Source organism: Hylobates moloch, unplaced genomic scaffold (assembly GCF_009828535.3).
Source record: "Hylobates moloch isolate HMO894 unplaced genomic scaffold, HMol_V3 SCAFFOLD_12, whole genome shotgun sequence".
NCBI classification, from domain to species: domain Eukaryota; kingdom Metazoa; phylum Chordata; class Mammalia; order Primates; family Hylobatidae; genus Hylobates; species Hylobates moloch.
Genome location: NW_026652287.1, coordinates 14,499,159 through 14,516,364, shown reverse-complemented (window position 1 = coordinate 14,516,364; position 17,206 = coordinate 14,499,159). Strand labels below are relative to the sequence as shown.

Here is a 17,206-nt window from a genome sequence, read left to right as displayed (position 1 = left end):
TTAAATTCATTTTATGGACTACAGTAGTCACATAAATTGTTAATAACCTAATGGCCAACATGTTCTATTTTTATACTTTAATAAGTAGCTAACTCTATGCATTAAATTGATTTAAAAAGTTACACAACAAAATAAATGTGACCAAACCCTCTGACTTTTCTGTCTCTAAATTTGGTATTACATTCAAGAAACTGTTCTGCTTTCTATACTATTTTCCCTTTCTGTGAATGAAGAAAAATAGGAGGCAGGCTTGTTACTTTTAAAGATCTCTAGGATGAACAGTGTGCCACTTTGAGTAGCTTGATTGTGAAATATTGTTTTAAAGTAATAATATCATTCATTAGCATAAACTGCATCCATTTAAGATGACCTTCAGTATATTTCAGGTTTTTTGTTTAAAAGACTCTTCTGACAAAATTTTAGTATTGTATTTGATGCTCAGCATTTACCTTATTCAGGAGAAAGAAAAAAATTAAATTTTTTTGAAAAATTGCCACTTTTATTTGTAGATTAACAAAGTACAAATTAAATTAAATAGAGCACATGAATCCAATGACTTTTGAGGGTGATTACTCTCAGCTGGACTTTGAGCTAAGGCCATAAATATTTCACATGAAATTCAACAGAGTTTACTCATTTTTTTAACAGTGTTTAGACACAAACCATATTTATAATAAAACATTAAATGTAAAATAAAATACCAATGACACTTACTCACAGTAGATCTCAAATGCATGTCCTATATTTCCAGTTCAACATACTAAAGACTTTAAAAATTCCGTATTTAGCTACAACAAGCAATACGATTTCCCCTGAGACGGCTTCATTTAAAAAACTGCCTCTTCCTCACAGTAAAGAAAAAACTGAACTTAAGTTACAAGAACACCCCAGGCTATCAGCACCTTCATCCCGAGAAAGGAAGTTATTACAGACACTTAGTTTTATAAGTGAGGCTTAAAGAGAGCACTTCCTGGTCAGACAGCTAACGTCAACAGCAATTTATACAGTTTTGCATTTCGACATTTTAGAAAGAACTCTCTAAAAATTTTTCCAGAATTTTCCCCCCAGTACCTACAAAAGAGGAAAACTTGCTCAAGCTAATCTTATGTAAAAATCTATGAAAGTCTATCAATGCTCACTGTTATGGTATCAAGTAGATATCAGAACTGGTTACTATTATTGGTAATTATATCAGCTTAAGTTTTAATTATTTTACACTTAGGCACCCTCCACTCTCCCTGCATACTAGAGTAAGGTTTCATGGAACACAATATTAGAAAGAAAAGAACCAATTTACTTACAGGAGGACAACTCACCATCTCTTAATAATGAAGAAAAGGCAACCATTTCCATTTTAATTTGCAAATTGAAAGTTAATTCTCTTTTAAACTTATGTATTTAAAAATCTTCAAGAAACTTTGTACAATACTAAAAAGGAACTGCAGATAAAAACAGCGTGACCTGGGTGCCACACATTACTATCAGTATTGCAAGCTGAAGTATTTCCTGTTACAACGCCCATTGGTTCCCACAGGTGCAAGTGCCTATGGGTGGTGGCAATTCACCCTTCCTTTTGTAAGAGATCCACTAAAGGAGATTTAAGATTGGCACAAGCAATGCTAGCAACTATTCGAACAGAACTACCTTGGGCTAATACCGAGAGACACCCAAACTAGGATGATTGTGAATTGATGATTACCTAATTCAAAAAAGCTGGAGAAAATTTATTTCAATACTTTCATTATTTTTCTAAGATGCACGATTATTAAGAATGTATGTGGCCAGGTGTGGTGGCTCACACCTGCAATCCCAGCACTTTGGGAGGCCGAGGCAGGCGGATCACTTGAGGTCAGGAGTTCAACACCAGCCTGGCCAACATTTTGTATTTTTAGTCTCTACTAAAAATACAAAAATGGCTGGGCGTGGTGGCAGGAGGCCGTAATCCCAGGTACTCGGGAGGCTGAGGCAGGAGAATCACTTGAACCCGGGAGGCGGAGGCTGCAGTGAGCCAAGATTGCACCACTGCACTCCAGCCTGGGCGACAGAGTGAGACTGTGTCTCAAAAAAAAAAAAAAGTATGTGATTTCATTCAACAAATACATAGTAATTGGCTTCTATGTGCAGGGCACTGTTCTAGGCACTAGGAATACAATAATGAACAAAATAAAGTCCCTGTGGTCATTCATATACTATTTAGTGGACTTTTGAGCATTTCATATATGATGAGGAAACTTCCATAAAGGCAGAGACTAAGAAATTTGTATGGAAATTTGGAAACTCAATTGTAGTTAGTGTAGTTACTAAGAAGCATTGTAATAAGTGGTCACCACTTTAAACCTAAACAGAACTTTTCCAGAAACTGTGACACAAAAGTAGTGTTTTTTATGCTTTAATTGTTTTTAAAAGGCCATGTTGGAGGTAAAGGCATATGTTCCAGCAGGGAAAAGGAAAAACTTCTCACTATGAGTCATCAGTGACTAAGTTATTTTAATTCAGGCTTAAAACACATTTCAAACCCAATTACTTGTACATGCAGAAAACTGATAACAACCCTAAATTAACATCAGAAGCTTGATTTGACCAATTTTCAGGGTCAATATCAGCATCGAAGCAAAACAAGTGAAATTTTTTATCAAGGGATAATGCCCTGCACTGAATTTTATTATTATTTTGGTCTTATTAGACTTTAATGCCTAAAAGCCATGTCATCAAGCTTCCATTAGACTTCATTACAGTGAACAGTTTTCTTCGGTTTTAGCCAGAATGAGATACAGCCATCTTGGATGTATGGTATGGTGGTAGGAATGGCTTTCATTTGCATTCAAAGAAATAAAAATATAGTAAATTCAAGGCTGCTCCAAGAAAAATGTAAAACCCCGAGAGTAGAATTTGCAGATGAATACTACTCTTCCAAACTATCATTTACTTCCTTAGGATTTTTTTTTCTTTTTCTTTTTTTTTTTTTTTTTGAGACGGAGTCTCACTGTCAACCCAGGCTGGAGTGCAGTGGCATGATCTTGGATCACTGCAACCTCCGCCTCCTGGGTTCAAGTGATTCTCATGCCTCAGTCTCCAAGTAGCTGGGATTACAGGCATGCACCACCACATCCAGCTAATTTTTGTATTTTTAGTAGAGACGGGGTTTTCAGCATGTTGGCCAGGCTGGTCTTGAACTCCTGACCTCAAGTGATCCACCTGCCTCAGCCTCCCAAAGTGGTGAGATTACAGGTGTGAGCCACTATGCCTGGCTAGGATTTTATTTCCTTATTATTTTTTAAATTTCAACTTTTATTTTAGATATAGGGGGTACATGTACAGGTTTGTTACATGGGAATATTGCACGATGTTGAGGTTTGGGGTATGCATCCCATCACCCAGGTAGTGAGCATAGTCAAACTATTAATAAAAATAATAATAATAATAAAAAAACATGCTGGTGACGCTTCAGAGAAAAGGGACTGCTTATACACTGATGGTGCAAAAGTAAATTAGTCCGGCCATTGTGGAAAGCAGTCTGGAGACTTCCTTATTTTTAAAATAACGAAACCTTTTTAGCCAACAAATCGGAGGAACTCTCAAAGCCAAATTTCTCTATTTAGTCAGTCAAGAAATATTTATTGTGCAACTACTAACTGCTAGGCACTGTTCTATGAGTTGGAGATAAAGCAATTAATAAAACAAAAATCTTTGCTTTTACAGAACCTAAAATTTAGGGGTGTCCAATCTTTTGGCTTCCCTGGGCCACAATGAAAGATGAAGAATCGTCTTGGGCCACACATAAAATACACCAACACTAACAATAGCCGATTGGCTAAAAAAAAAAAGAAAAGAAAAAAAGAAAAAGGTCCGTGCACAAATCTCACATAAATCTCATAATGTTTTAAGAAAGTTTACAAATTTGTGTTGTGCCCCATTCAAAGCCATCCTGGGGTGCACGCAGCCTGCGGGCTATGGGTTGGACAAATTTGCACGTAGGAATGTAAGACAAACAAGCAAAATATTCGGCATGTGAGGTGGTAAGTGCTATGGTGAAGGATACGGTAGGAAAGATGGAACAATAAGTTTATTTGTTCACAGTCGCAAATTGCCTAGATCACACAGTAAGAAAAATTGCTTTGGAAGACCAGAGTGCTAAGCCTCCCTCTCCCAGGCTCTACCTCTGACTCAAGTGAACATCTACCTTCTGTTGAAAATGACAGTCTTATTTCAATTGTTGCTAATAGCTAGAGAAAGGAAAACAGGCCAGGTGTGCAGCGGCTCACGTCTGTAATCCCAGAACTTTGGAAGGCCAAGGTGGATGGATCGCCTGAGGTCAGGAGTTCGAGATCAGCCTGCCCAACATGGCAAAACCCCGTCTCTACTAAAAATATAAAACACTAGCTGGGTGTAGTGGCATGTGCCTGTAATCCCAGCTACTTGGGAGGCTGAGGCAGGAGAATTGCTTGAACTTGGGAGGCGGAGGTGGCAGTGAGCCGGAATTGTGCAACTGCACTCCAGCCTAGGCAACAGAGAAAGACTCTGTCTCAAAAAAAAAGAAAGAAAGAGACAGGAAAACAAACTTCCAAATACCAATCTGATAAAAATACCACTTAAGGAAATAAAATAACAAATACGAAACACTGAGTCAAAGGCCACTTTAGAGAATATCATCAATGTTAAAAACGAACATACAAGTACCCATATACTTGCTACCACTGGCATCAGATTTACCAACTGTCAGGGTCACAAGTGAATTCTTCTCTTAGGAATGCACATTATCTTTACCAGCAGCAATAATTATATCTTACAATTGCACACAGAATTGTATGTATAATTATATTTAAATATTATTTTGAACCTAAAGTATTAAATTTCCATACAATTTGACAATTAAGCTACTAGTTGCAAGACACTAGGTTAGATGTATAAGACACCGTCCTTTTAAAATTAAGAATATGGACATCTAAGAAGGATAAGTACAAATCCTACAATTTAATATTAGAGAGTATTATATAATAAGAAAAAGTACAAATCAAGTACTTAGGGAATTCAAAGCAGAGAGTAGCAAGGAGGATAATCAGAGAAGGACTCATGAAAGATGGCATTAGAGGTAGTTCTGGGAAATGAGGAACAGAAGGCATACTAGGTAAAAGAAATGGAACAAAATCCTGAATGGGGCATATCACTAAGCGCTTGGCTAGTAAGAAGACCAGTCTGGTCAAGGCACTGTGTGTGTGTGTGTGTGTGTGTGTGTGTGTGTGTGTGTGTGAGAGAGAGAGAGAGAGAGAGACAGACAGACAGACACACAGAAACAGGCTGATAGGAGCCTAAAAACAGGTTTATAGGCTGGGCACGGTGGCTCATGCCTGTAATCCCAACACTTTGGGAGGCTGAGGTGGGCGGATCACCTGAGTTTGGGAGTTTGAGACCAGCCTGACTAACATGGAGAAACCCTGTCTCTACCAAAAATACAAAATTAGCCGGGCGTGGTGACGCATGCCTGTAATCCCAGTTACTCGGGAGGCTGAGGCAGGAGAATTGCTTGAACCCGGGAGGCAGAGGTTGCAGTGAGTGGAGATCGCGCCACTGCACTCCAGCCTGGAAAACAAGAGCAAAACTCCGTCTCAAAAAACAAACAAACAAACAAATAAAACAGGTTTATAAATCTGTACTGAATTTGGTATGTCATGGGGAATTACTAAAGGTTTTGAACATGTGAGTGTCAAAATCAGGGCCATACTTTAGGGAGAATAAGAGAGTAACAGTGTATCTAGGAAGAATGAAAACGAAAAGGAGACTGGAAAATTGTCATGGCTGTCCTTCCCTTGCACCTTATTAAGGCCCTCATAAGATCCTTCCACCACTGAGAGGTATAAAGTGGAAGATGTTCTGAGTTGAAAAACCAGATCTAGGTCATAGTGGTCTGGTTTACCATGGTTTCTGTGACCTTTGGAAGTCATTTATCCTCTCTGAGTTTCAATTTCCCTATGTATGAATCTATTAATTTTTCTTTTTGGAAAAAGTCAGGAGCCAGCTATGAGATTCAGCAAATGATTAGATACTAGGAGTAGAACACACACACAATATGAAATTGTTTCAAGTGATTAAAATAATAAAGAGGCCAGGCACAGTGGCTCATGCCTGTAATCCCAGCACTTTGAGAGGCCAAGGCAGGAGGATTGCTTTAGCCCAGGAGTTTGAGACCAGCCTGGCCAACATGGTGAAATCCCCCTACTAAAAATACAAAAATTAGCCGGGTGTGGTGGCGGGTGCCTGTAATCGCAGGTACTCCAGACGCTGAGGCAGGAGAATTGCTTGAATCTGGGAGGCGGATGTTGCAGTGAGCCAAGATCGCACCACTGCACTCCAGCCTGGGTGACAGAGCAAGACTCTATTTCAAAAACATAATAAACAACAACCATTAAGCATTTCCTATGTGTCACTGTGCTTGGCACTTTAAAAAAATCACTTCACTTATTCCTTTCACACATCCCAAGAGGATTCTTATTTTACATCTTATTTTACAGTTGAGAGAATTGAGAGCTTTAATCAAGACTTTAGTAACTGCCCAGGGTCAGGCAGCATAGTGATGGAGCCAAAATAGGTGCCTACATCTCTCCCAGTCTAAGGCCCTCTCTCCTTCCACTGTATCTTGCTGTTTTTTATGTAGCAGATGAATAATGCTAACATTTATTCTTACATTCCAAAGAAATCACTATCTCTCTCTTTTTATTTTTTATTTTTAGACAGGGTCTTGCTCTATCAGCCGGGCTGGAATGCAGTGGCGTGATCATTACTCATGTAACCTCCATCTCCCAGGTTCAAGTGATCCTCCCACCTTAGCCTCCTGAGGAGCTGGGATTAGAGGTGTGTAAAACCACGCCCAGCTAATTTTTGTATTTTTTGTAAAGACGGGCCGGGGCGGGGGCGGTGTTTCACTGTGTTGCCCAACCTGGTCTTGAACTCCTGGGCTCAAGCAATCCTCCCTCCTCCCGCATTGGCCTCCCAAAGTGCTGGGATTACAGGTGTGCCCATTGTCTCTTCAATACCTTTTAGATATATGTATTTTAAAAAGCACTCAATAAGGATAAGAAACAAAGTGTGGACATAAATATAATCTACTAGTTTGCTGATCATTCATTAATTCACTCAATTCCCATTTACTGAGCATCTTCATACTCTGTGCTTCGTACTATACTTACCATGGGGGATGCAAAGATGAATAAAACCCATCTCTGTCCTCACAAGCTAGTAAATAACACGTGTAAACAGGAAACTGCTATAAAACAACAGAAGAGAATTTTGCCAAGAGATGATGGAGGCATATTACTATAATTTTAAATCTCTGCTATTAAATCTTGACCTAGGTCATTTAAAAACTGTATGTATACGGTTTTGAAAGTATTTGTGTATTTACACATACACACCCTGAAACTAAAAGCTAATGTTCAGAACAGAATAGAAAATTGGCCATGGGCTGGGCACAGTGGCTCACAGCTGTAATCCCAGCACTTTGGGAGGCTGAAGCAGGCGATCACCTGAGGTCAGGGGTTCGAGACCAGCCTAGCCAACATGGCAAAACCCCATCTCTACTAAAAATACAAAAATTAGCTGGGCGTGGTGGTTGGTGCCTGTAATCCCAGCTACTCTGGAGGCTGAGGCAGGAGAATTGCTTGAACCCAGGAGGTGGAGGTTACAGTTAGCCAAGATGGCACCACTGCACTCCAGCCTGGGCAAAAGAGCGAGACTCAATCTCAAAAAATAAATAAATAAATAATAAAAAATAAAGAAAATTGGCTATGAATTATGATTCTGTTTAGTGTGACTACTGCCAAGACTAATTAAGTTATTAATGTATTTAAGAAAGCATTCTGTCTTGATTAGTGCCATCTATTATAATGGGTAAATAAAACATATTTGAATTGTCATAGCCTTGATTGCCATGGACATAAGCCAATATCATTAGAAAGTGAAACACATAAAATTAAATATATACTGCATAGAGTCCCTGTTTGAGTGGAAATAAAAGGTTCTCTTATTGACACTCAAAAATAGTGGAAGAGGCTGGGCGCCGTGGCTCACGCTTGTAATCCCAGCACTTTGGGAGGCCGAGGCGGGCGGATCACGAGGTCAGGAGATCGAGACCACGGTGAAACCCCGTCTCTACTAAAAATACAAAAAAATTAGCCAGGCGTGGTGGCGGGCGCCTGTAGTCCCAGCTACTCGGAGAGGCTGAGGCAGGAGAATGGCGTGAACCCGGGAGGCGGAGCTTGCAGTGAGCCGAGATCGCGCCACTGCACTCCAGCCTGGGTGACAGAGCGAGACTCCGTCTCAAAAAAAAAAAAACAAAAAAAAAAACAAAAACAAAAACAAGCAAGCAAAGTAGAAATAACTTAGAAAGATTTTAAATATAATTGAATATCCCTAACAAATCTCAAGTCAGACAGGAAAAAAATATATTAAGTTGATTTATAAAGCAGGTAACTTTAATAACGTATGTCTGGAACAAAATTTATCAATTTAATTGTATCAGTTATTATATAAATTTGAAATAGTTTTTTTTTTTTTTTTTTAATTTGGTGCTTGTAGCTTGGAAATGAGGGAGATCACATTTTGGCCCATAAATTCAACATAACTAATCTATAATTATAGGTGTATAGATAAATATCACTTATGCTTCTTTTACTTAGCTAAGCCTAAGAAACAGTAAAAAAACTTTTAATATAGCTTACAAATAATAAAGCAACCAATTAAATGCGTGATAAAGCTAAATTGTCACAAATTAAATTCCCTATGCTGATATGCAATCTTATAATATCCCACAACTTAAAAATATGAATTGAAAAACTATCCATTACTGAAAAGTCATCTTTTTTCGGAGAGTCACAAAATCCTCCCTCCCTCTCTCCCTTTTGTTTTTTTTTTTTTTTGGCGGGGGGTGGGGGGAGCGAGGGAAGAAATGAAAACTAGGGAAAAAATTATTTTAAAAAAAGGGGCACTTAATTAAGACTATTTTTTTAAAAAGTACCAACAGTTTTCATCTATTCCCCTATGCTACTAATATCAACAAATATGAATACTGGAAGGCAATGAAAATGTTTATTCAGGTTGGCTTAAACATTACACCAAATTAGATATCAAGGTAGTCTCTAAGATTACAATAGTTTGCCTGTATATGACTCCAGTAGTATAGAAAGTGTAGAATGTGTTATTGAATATACTGGGAAGTATTTGCATCCTGCTAAACAAAGACTGAAAACAGTTTGAGAACCAAAAAGACCTTGCAATGTGTGGTTGCTGTAAGCCTTCACATGGAACTGTAAGGCTCCATCTTAACGTCTTTTGGTTATTATTATTATTTTTTGAGATGGAGTCTCGCTCTGTCGCCCAGGCTGGAGTGCGACGGCGCTATTTCTGCTCACTGCAAGCTCCGCCTCCCGGATTCAAGCAATTCTCCTGTCTCAGCCTCCTGGGTAGCTGGAATTACAGGCGCCTGCCACCAAGCCCGGCTAATGTTTGTATTTTTAGTAGAGAGGGGTTTTCACCACGTTGGTTAGGCTGGTCTTGAATTCCTGACTTCAGGTGATTCACCCGCCTTGGCCTCCCAAAGTGCTGGGATTACAGGCTTGAGCCACTGCGCCCGGCCTGGTTATTTTTTTAATAGAAAATAGGCTGGGCGCGGTGGCTCACGCCTGTAATCCCAGCACTTTGAGAAGCTGAGGTGGGTGGATCATTTGAGGTCAGGAGTTCTAGATCAGCCTGGCCACCATGGTGAAAACCAGCTTCTAATAAAAATACAAAAATTAGCCGGGTGTGGTGGCGCGCCTGTAATCCCAGCTACCCGGGAGGCTGAGGCAGGAGAATCGCTCGAACCAGGGAGGCGGAGGTTGCAGTGAGCCGAAATCGTGCCCCTGCACTCCAGCCTGGGCGACAGGGCGAGACTCTGTCTCAAACAAAAAAAATTAAAATAAAAGTAAAATAAAAAAATAAAAAGAAAATAAAAAGTTTAAATGAACAAAGGGGCTGAGCATAGTGGGTTTATGCCTGTAATCCCAGCACTTTGGCAGGTGGAGGCGGATGGATCACTTGAGCTCAGGAGATTGAGACCAGCCTGGGCAATGTTGTGAAACCCCATCTCTACTAAAAATACGAAAAAAAAAAAAAAGAAGAAGAAGAAGAAAAAGCCAGGCATGATGGTATTTGCCTGTGGTCCCAGCTACTCAGGAGGCTGAGGCAAGAGGATCGCTTTATCTTGGAAGGCAGAGGCTGCAGTGAGAGAATATCCCACCACTGCACTCCAACCTGGGTGACAGAGCTACACCCTGTCTCAAATAAATTAAGTAAATAAATAAGCAAGTCAAGGTATAATGATTTCATATATTTATAGCTTCTTGTAGTATAGTTTTAGTTTTTTGAAATAAATGAAAAAAATTTTCACAGAATCCCTACTCTCCTAACCCCCCAGGGAATGAAGTTATTATAGGCCTTTACTATCACTAAAAATTCTACTGCAAAGAATCTCTCTTTAACGTCTCTGGATCAATACCATAACATAATGTGGGTGAAATGGCTGCTTTAGTAATCACTTAGGGGAGTATCAGAGCACTTTCTTTTCTTACGAGGAAATAAATTTAATGTTTTGTCTTAAGAAATGACCATGTGTACCAGTCAGAAATGAGCTAACAAATATGGTGAAAGCGTATCTGCTGAAATATTTCCATTACTTTGTAGAATTATTGGTATTGAGATTCTCAATCCTTCCACAGACCATTTCATGCATTATATGCATTGCAAAATGAATATATGCCTGTTCTAAATACCCTTTTGAGTTAACTGACCTTATTTTTACTTGAATTCGACCTAGCATTCTGGAAAAATAAATTTAATGTAAAAAAATTACACTCAATACATCTTAAATATAGTGTCTCATATTTTAAATCGGTATTTGCTGTTGTTGTTCCTCTCATCTGTATAATTTCTATGTCTCAGGAGAGGACTTCTAGTTAGTGGAATTTTCTTTTTTTCTTTTTGAGACAGTCTTGCTCTGTCGCCAGGCTGGAGTGCGGTGGCACGATCTTAGCTGACTGCAACCTCTGACTCCTGGGTTCAAGCGATTCCTCTGCCTCAGCCTCCTGAGTAGCTGGGACTACAGGCACACACCACCACGGCCATCTAATTTTTTGTATTTTAGTAGAGACGGGGTTTCATCATGTTGGCCAGGATGGTCTCCATCTCCTGACCTTGTGATCTGCCTGCCTCAGCATCCCAAAGTGCTGGGATTACAGGTGTGAGCCACTGCGCCCAGCCATGTTAGTGGAATTTTCATAACCACATCAAGCTCCACACTCTCTGAAGCCATATAAGAACTGCTCTGTATCAGGTAATGTCAAATAAAATCCCTAAACAGTGCTTCTCCTCTACTTATTATTACCCTGATAAAAATAACTTCAGTAATTTTTGTCTTGGATTTACATAGCAGTTATATGTAAGGCATCTACATTATATCTTTAGGAAATAATACAACATTCCTTTATTCCTCTTAGTTGAAACTGCCTATATTAAACACTGGTAAAAGATTTCTAATAAAACACATTCTAAACCTGAAACAAAGGCGATATCTAAATAACTGACATTACATAATAATTACATTCCTCACTATTTTCCTAAAACCATCATTTTCGACGTCTGCTTCTATAAAAAAAGAAACCAGTCCAAGAGAAGAGGTGAGGAGACAAAACCTATAAACATTGAAAAGGAGGTTTTAAAAATTCAAATACAAAACTGCCGGGTACAACCATAACAAAGCATGTGCATTCGAGTTTGAAAAGTAGGTAGGGCAGTATTAACATATCCTAAGTACTGTGAACGACTAGCCTGATGATTAGTTTAATTTTCACATCCCTCAGAGTAGGAGGCTGTCGTCCCCCAACTCCCACCCCCTATTGCTTCCCACTATTTGTTTCAACCTTTTAATAGACACACTTGCCTCCCACCAGGACACATAGTGTCTGGTTTAAATAGGTTTATCTCTCTCCTTAGCTTGTCCTGGAATTACGCCTAAAGCTCAATCCTGGCAGCTTTTAGGATAAGAAATCTAATTGGAAAGAGCTCTTAGTTACGCGACTCCAAAACCTCTGTTGAAAATTTAGTTTGACCTTCCAACTATCTCCAACAGATCAAAGTTAAACAGTCCAGATTCCAAACCTAGTATAGTTCCTTTAAGTCTGCATTGTAAACATTGATACTGATATGCTGCCAAATCTGAAAAAGTTTCTTAGCTCCTTGAGCTAAAATGAAAAACCAGTAGTCCAGGAAAACACAAGGGTCTATCAAAGAAATATTCTTATTAATCTAAAACACGGGTCTCCAAAAGGATCCCTGTCCCTTTCAACTTCTTGCGGAGGGGGAAGTGGGGGAGGTTTGAAGAAGCCCCTTCCAACTTTTCACCTGACCTTTTCATTAAGATCAGGAAGCCCCTCGCTTTCAAGACATCCACGTCAAACTCTAAGGAACGAATGCGAAGCCAGCGGGCCAGTGAGAAGAGGTCAGGCCGCGCAGGTCTCTTGATCATTCTAAGATCTTTGTCCTGCGGCCAGCCCCATCAGCCCCACCAGCACCTCCAGCTCCTCCAGCCCGTGCGTTCCACTTCGGAGATGTTTCATTACATAATCGGCTCCAGAGTCCCCCCGGAGTCCTGGGGGCTCACACTCCACTCTCAGGGAGGTCGCTGATGCCAGACCCTGGGAGCACCTCCCCGCTCCACTCGTCTGCGCTGCCGCCGGTTCCTATTTGCCCGACGCCGCGACCGCGACCCAGGCTCCCGGCCGTAGTCGTTCTTGGGGGGGCTCCCGCAACTCAGCGGACGCGACCCCTCGCCCGCTCCCTCGCTGCTCACGCCGGGCCCTCGCTATGTGACTGGGGGCCCGACCCGCACCCCTGGAGCACCGCTCCTCCCTCGGGGTCCGCGCCTGCACCCGACGCTCAAAGCCCCTCTCGGAGTCCCACGCTCGCATGCGCTGTCCCGAGCCCTCTGGGGGCCCCCTCCTCTCACCCCGCTGTCCTGGCCCCTCTCGGGGTCACCCTGCTCCCACCCGCTGTCCCGGCCTCTCTCTAGGTGTCCTGCTCTCAGCTCCGCTGTCTCAGCCCAGCCCCTTTCCGGGACCCCTCCTCTTCTCCTGCTGTCCTGGCCCTTCCTGGTGTCTTCCCACACTCTGTTCTAAGCCCTCTGGGGGTTCCCTGTCTTCACATCCCCTGACCGGTCCCCTCTCTTTACTCTGTCCCGGCTCCTCTCTGGGTCCCCTCCCCTCACCTTGGGGTCTCCTCTCCCCAGGTGCTGTCCCAGCCCCTCTCGGGGTCCCCATCTCTCAGACTCTCAGTGCCGGCCCCTCTCGGGGACCCTTCCCCTCTCCCCGCTGTCCCGGACCTTTTCCGGGACCTGGTCCCTCAGGGAACCCCTCCCCTCATCCCCCTATCCTAGTGCCTCATGAGGCACCCACCCCTCACCCCACTACCCCAGCCCCTCTCCGGGTCCCTTCCTCTCACGCGCACTGTCCCGGCCCCTCTTGGAGACCCCTCCCCTCAGACTTTCAGTCTTGGACCCTCTCGGAGTCCTCTCCACTCAGAGCCACTGCCTCGGTCCCTCTCGGAGTCCCTTCTCCTCACCCGCGGTCCCGGTCCCTCCCAGGGTCTCCTCTCCACAGTCTGCACTGTCGAGCCCGCTCCCGCAACTCCCCTCACTCCGCCTGGGGTCCTGCCGCCTCGGCTGCCACTGTCACGCCCCGCGCCCCGGTGCTCTCACCTCAGACCTGCTGTCACCACCCCCGGGCCCGGCGCCGCCGCCGCCGCTTCCTCTCCCACACTTGTTCCTGAGTTGCTCTCCTGTGGCTTGTTCTCCGGCGGATCCTTGGGTCCGGTCGCTGAGTGCCGGATCCGGCTTTGCGCAGCCTCTGCTCGCGGTCTCCGCGTTGCGTCCCACTCTCCACGCAGGACCCCGCCGCCCGGCGCCACACGGACCCTCCCGCGGCCGCCGCCGCTGCCGCTGCTGCTGTCCGAGGTGCGGCTCCTGCCAGGGGTGGCCAATCGCACCCGACTGCGCCGAGCACGCCCCGCCCCACCGTCTCAGTCCGCCCGCCCCCTGCCCCGGACCACGCCCCTAGCTCGGCTCCAATAGGCTCTCTACTGACCTTCCCTGATCGCGGGGCACAGGGCTGGGGCCGTACATAGGTATTTGATTGATGGAGCCTGGGAAGCCGAGCGGTCGATGGAGCCCGAGGATTGGCGGAGTTGACGGTGGGCGGGACAGGGCAGGGCGGGGTCTCCTCAGACGCGGAAGACCTTGCAACTTCAGTAACCTACGGGTCCGCCTGGGGTGCGGTCAGTCTTGTTTGTGCTGCTCTCCGGTCAAAGTTCATGGCACTTCTCCCCACGCCTTTACTTTTCTTGGGAGATTACCAGGGACCACCATGTTAGAGCCTTTGGGGAGGACCCCAGTCTCTCGCTAGACTTGCACAGCTTTCTTAGTAATTCTGCCATGAACTAATATGGCATTTATTTGCCCAGGATTTGTAAAAATCTCTTGGATTTAAACCATTTCTTTTTAAAATCTCTTGCAAGGGAGTTGCTTCTCCTTGAGTTGAGTTCAGCAGCCGTCAGTTTGATACCGTTGGGGGAAAAAAAATCTATATACAGTACTGGGTGCATACTTTGCCCAACTAAGCGTTCAATGCGGGGTACATTTTGATAGGTGCAAGGACAAAGCTTTAGAAATTTTCAGTTTGTAGGTTTTTATGACAGTAGGAAGACTGTGGCAGGGGAACCCTATTATTAGCTTAACAAGGTTTCAGCAAACCTATTCAATATAACCTTTTTCCAGGGCCACAGGTTTTAATGATTCTATGTGAACGTGTGGCCAAAGGATAACGAGCTTTGACCCAAGTTTAACATGTGATAATCAGACTCCTCTTGATCCACGCTAAAGGATACTGTCTGCCAGGGGTGAAAGTGCATCATGCTACTAAGACCCATTTGTGTTATTTTTGTGAAACTGGATATGCTGATCAAATGAACACCGGAAACAAAAACTGCTTTCCTTACTCTTAACCCCAAAAGTAAGTTTATGGACTTTAGAATTCAGCATTTTATGAAGAAATTGTTTCGTTTCAGGAACACATTTTGATCCTAAGTTTTGTCAGATGTATGCAGGCCTTAGTTCTCAGAGAACCCTCGGTTGTTAACTTTTTAACTCCGGCTGACAAAATGTGTTTGTGTTCTAAACAGTATACATGTTTCTTCTAGTGTTTTAAGAATCATACTCCATTCATCACCTGAGGTCAGGAGTTCCAGACCTGCCTGGCCAACATGGTGAAATCCCGTCTGTACGAAAAATACAAAAATTAGCCGGGCGTGGTGGCACGCACCTGTAATCCCAGCTACTCGAAAGGCTGAGGCAGGAGAATCGCTTGAACCCGGAGACGGAGGTTGCAGTGAGTCGAGACCGCACCACTTCACTCCAGCCTGGGTGAAAGAGCAAAACTCTGTCTCAAAGAAAGAAAAAAAGAAAAAGAAAAAAAAAGAATCTTACTCCATTCCAATTGTGATGTCCCCCTTTAAAGTTTCAGTTTGGGTGTTAGGGTAGGCAGAGAAGGCCTGGAAGCAAAGAAGTTGTGGAAATGGGGCTGGCAGGACTTCATTTCAAGTCAAGTTGAGTTCCTGAGCGGTGTGGCTGAGTACCATTTTGAGAAGGGATACAGAAAAAGATTTCAAGGTGGTAAAACTTGGTTTTGAGGGAACTTGATTTTTACAGGAGTATAGCGACTGTCCAAAATCGTATTAAATAAATCTAAAGATTGGGTAAGACTAAAGCCATAAGAGAATTTTTTTGAGTAGGTCCACCTTCACTAAAGAGCATTTTTTAGTTCTGCAGCTGGCAATCTGGACAGAAAAAAATGGGGTACGTTTTCATAACCCAAGTGCTCAGTTGTGTCTATTCATTACATATAAAATAGAAATGCATCACCATTAACAGATGCTGTTTGCAGTCAAGAAGATAGCAGTAAAACATAAGCAGGATAAAAATCTCAGCGTCTTGAAAGGAAACCATTTAGCAACGAAATAAACTTAAAAATTCATTGTATCAATGAACTCTTGATTTCTAAAATCTTTGCTTTCTCTGCACTATGATTATTGCTACTGACAGGAATGCAAGTTACTCAATATAGTTGATTGCAAGTAATTTAGATGTTCTCCAACAGCACAAAGAAAGAAAATGACTTCATCTTTTGGACAAGAGACAGTTCTGAAATCCTAGTTTAAATATAGATGGCAGACCTACGGTGCGATCTGAGAATGATTCTTATTTAGAAGGCACTTCAGAAGATCTCGGAACTCCTGGAAAGACATCTTAGCATTCCATTCTGGAAATTCTTTAGTTTTGTTGGGAGAAAAAATCCCTTACAAATACAGCCAAGATTTTAATTAAAACAAGGTAGTAAATAAATGTCAAAATAAATGAGATGAGAATAATGTTTCATTTTTAGAAGAGTCCATAGGGGCCAATTCAGAGATAAATTTGATCACAAAAGGTCTGAGAATGGGAATATTCGGTTCCACCCTGGTTTTCATATCTGTGTTCATTTTCACTACTGGTTGCGTTTCCTACAGAGACTCGGGTGGAACATAAAAGTGGGGCCACTTTGGACAAACCATTAAAAACCTTATCCTTTTTTCTCGCTACACACAACTAGACCACACTGTTCTTAGCTAAAGGGACACCTTAAATCTATTCGTTCAGCAAAACTTATAACACCGTGTCCCTCTTCTGCTCAGAGGGAATCGCACAAATTAATTCTTGCAGATACTCAGCTCTCCTGTTTTTTAAGCTTCCACGTGGGCCTTAGCCAAATAACTTCTGGTAGGCAAATTCTCTCCTTCTTCAGTTGAGAGCTCAGAGCAAGCTGTTGGATTAAGCAAAAGCACCTTTAAAAAAATTAATATTCAGGGCAGCTGTACCGCGGAGGGCCTGGGTCTCGGAGTCAAAAAAATGAGACTGGACGTTACTGTTGTTTTTTTTTTTAAGCAAACGACAGCTCGTTTCTCATTTGTAAAACCGGGGGAACATCTTACCGAATAAACCTTACACAAAGAGAAAGGATTCCTAAGGGCTGGGAAAATACTGTTTTGCTGTCCCCAGGATGGAATATCAGCATCCTTGTCTTTTAGCTCTTAATAA

General features: G+C 42.5%; 1 protein-coding gene across 6 annotated transcripts in view; it reads right to left on the bottom strand.

The window, feature by feature from the left end:
• Window positions 1-14,043, bottom strand: part of TAOK3 (TAO kinase 3) — a 225,608-nt gene extending 211,565 nt beyond the window's left edge. For 2 of the 6 annotated variants that reach the window (XM_032168554.2, XM_032168551.2), the window contains exon 1: window positions 13,778-14,043. The gene's annotated coding sequence lies outside the window, so the exon portion shown is untranslated. Of the gene's footprint in view, window positions 1-714; window positions 902-1,301; window positions 1,502-13,777 lie in introns of those variants that run through there. The other 4 variants (XM_058425064.1, XM_058425065.1, XM_032168552.2 and 1 more) reach the window with 4 other exon arrangements.
• Window positions 14,044-17,206: the final 3,163 nt, after the last annotated feature.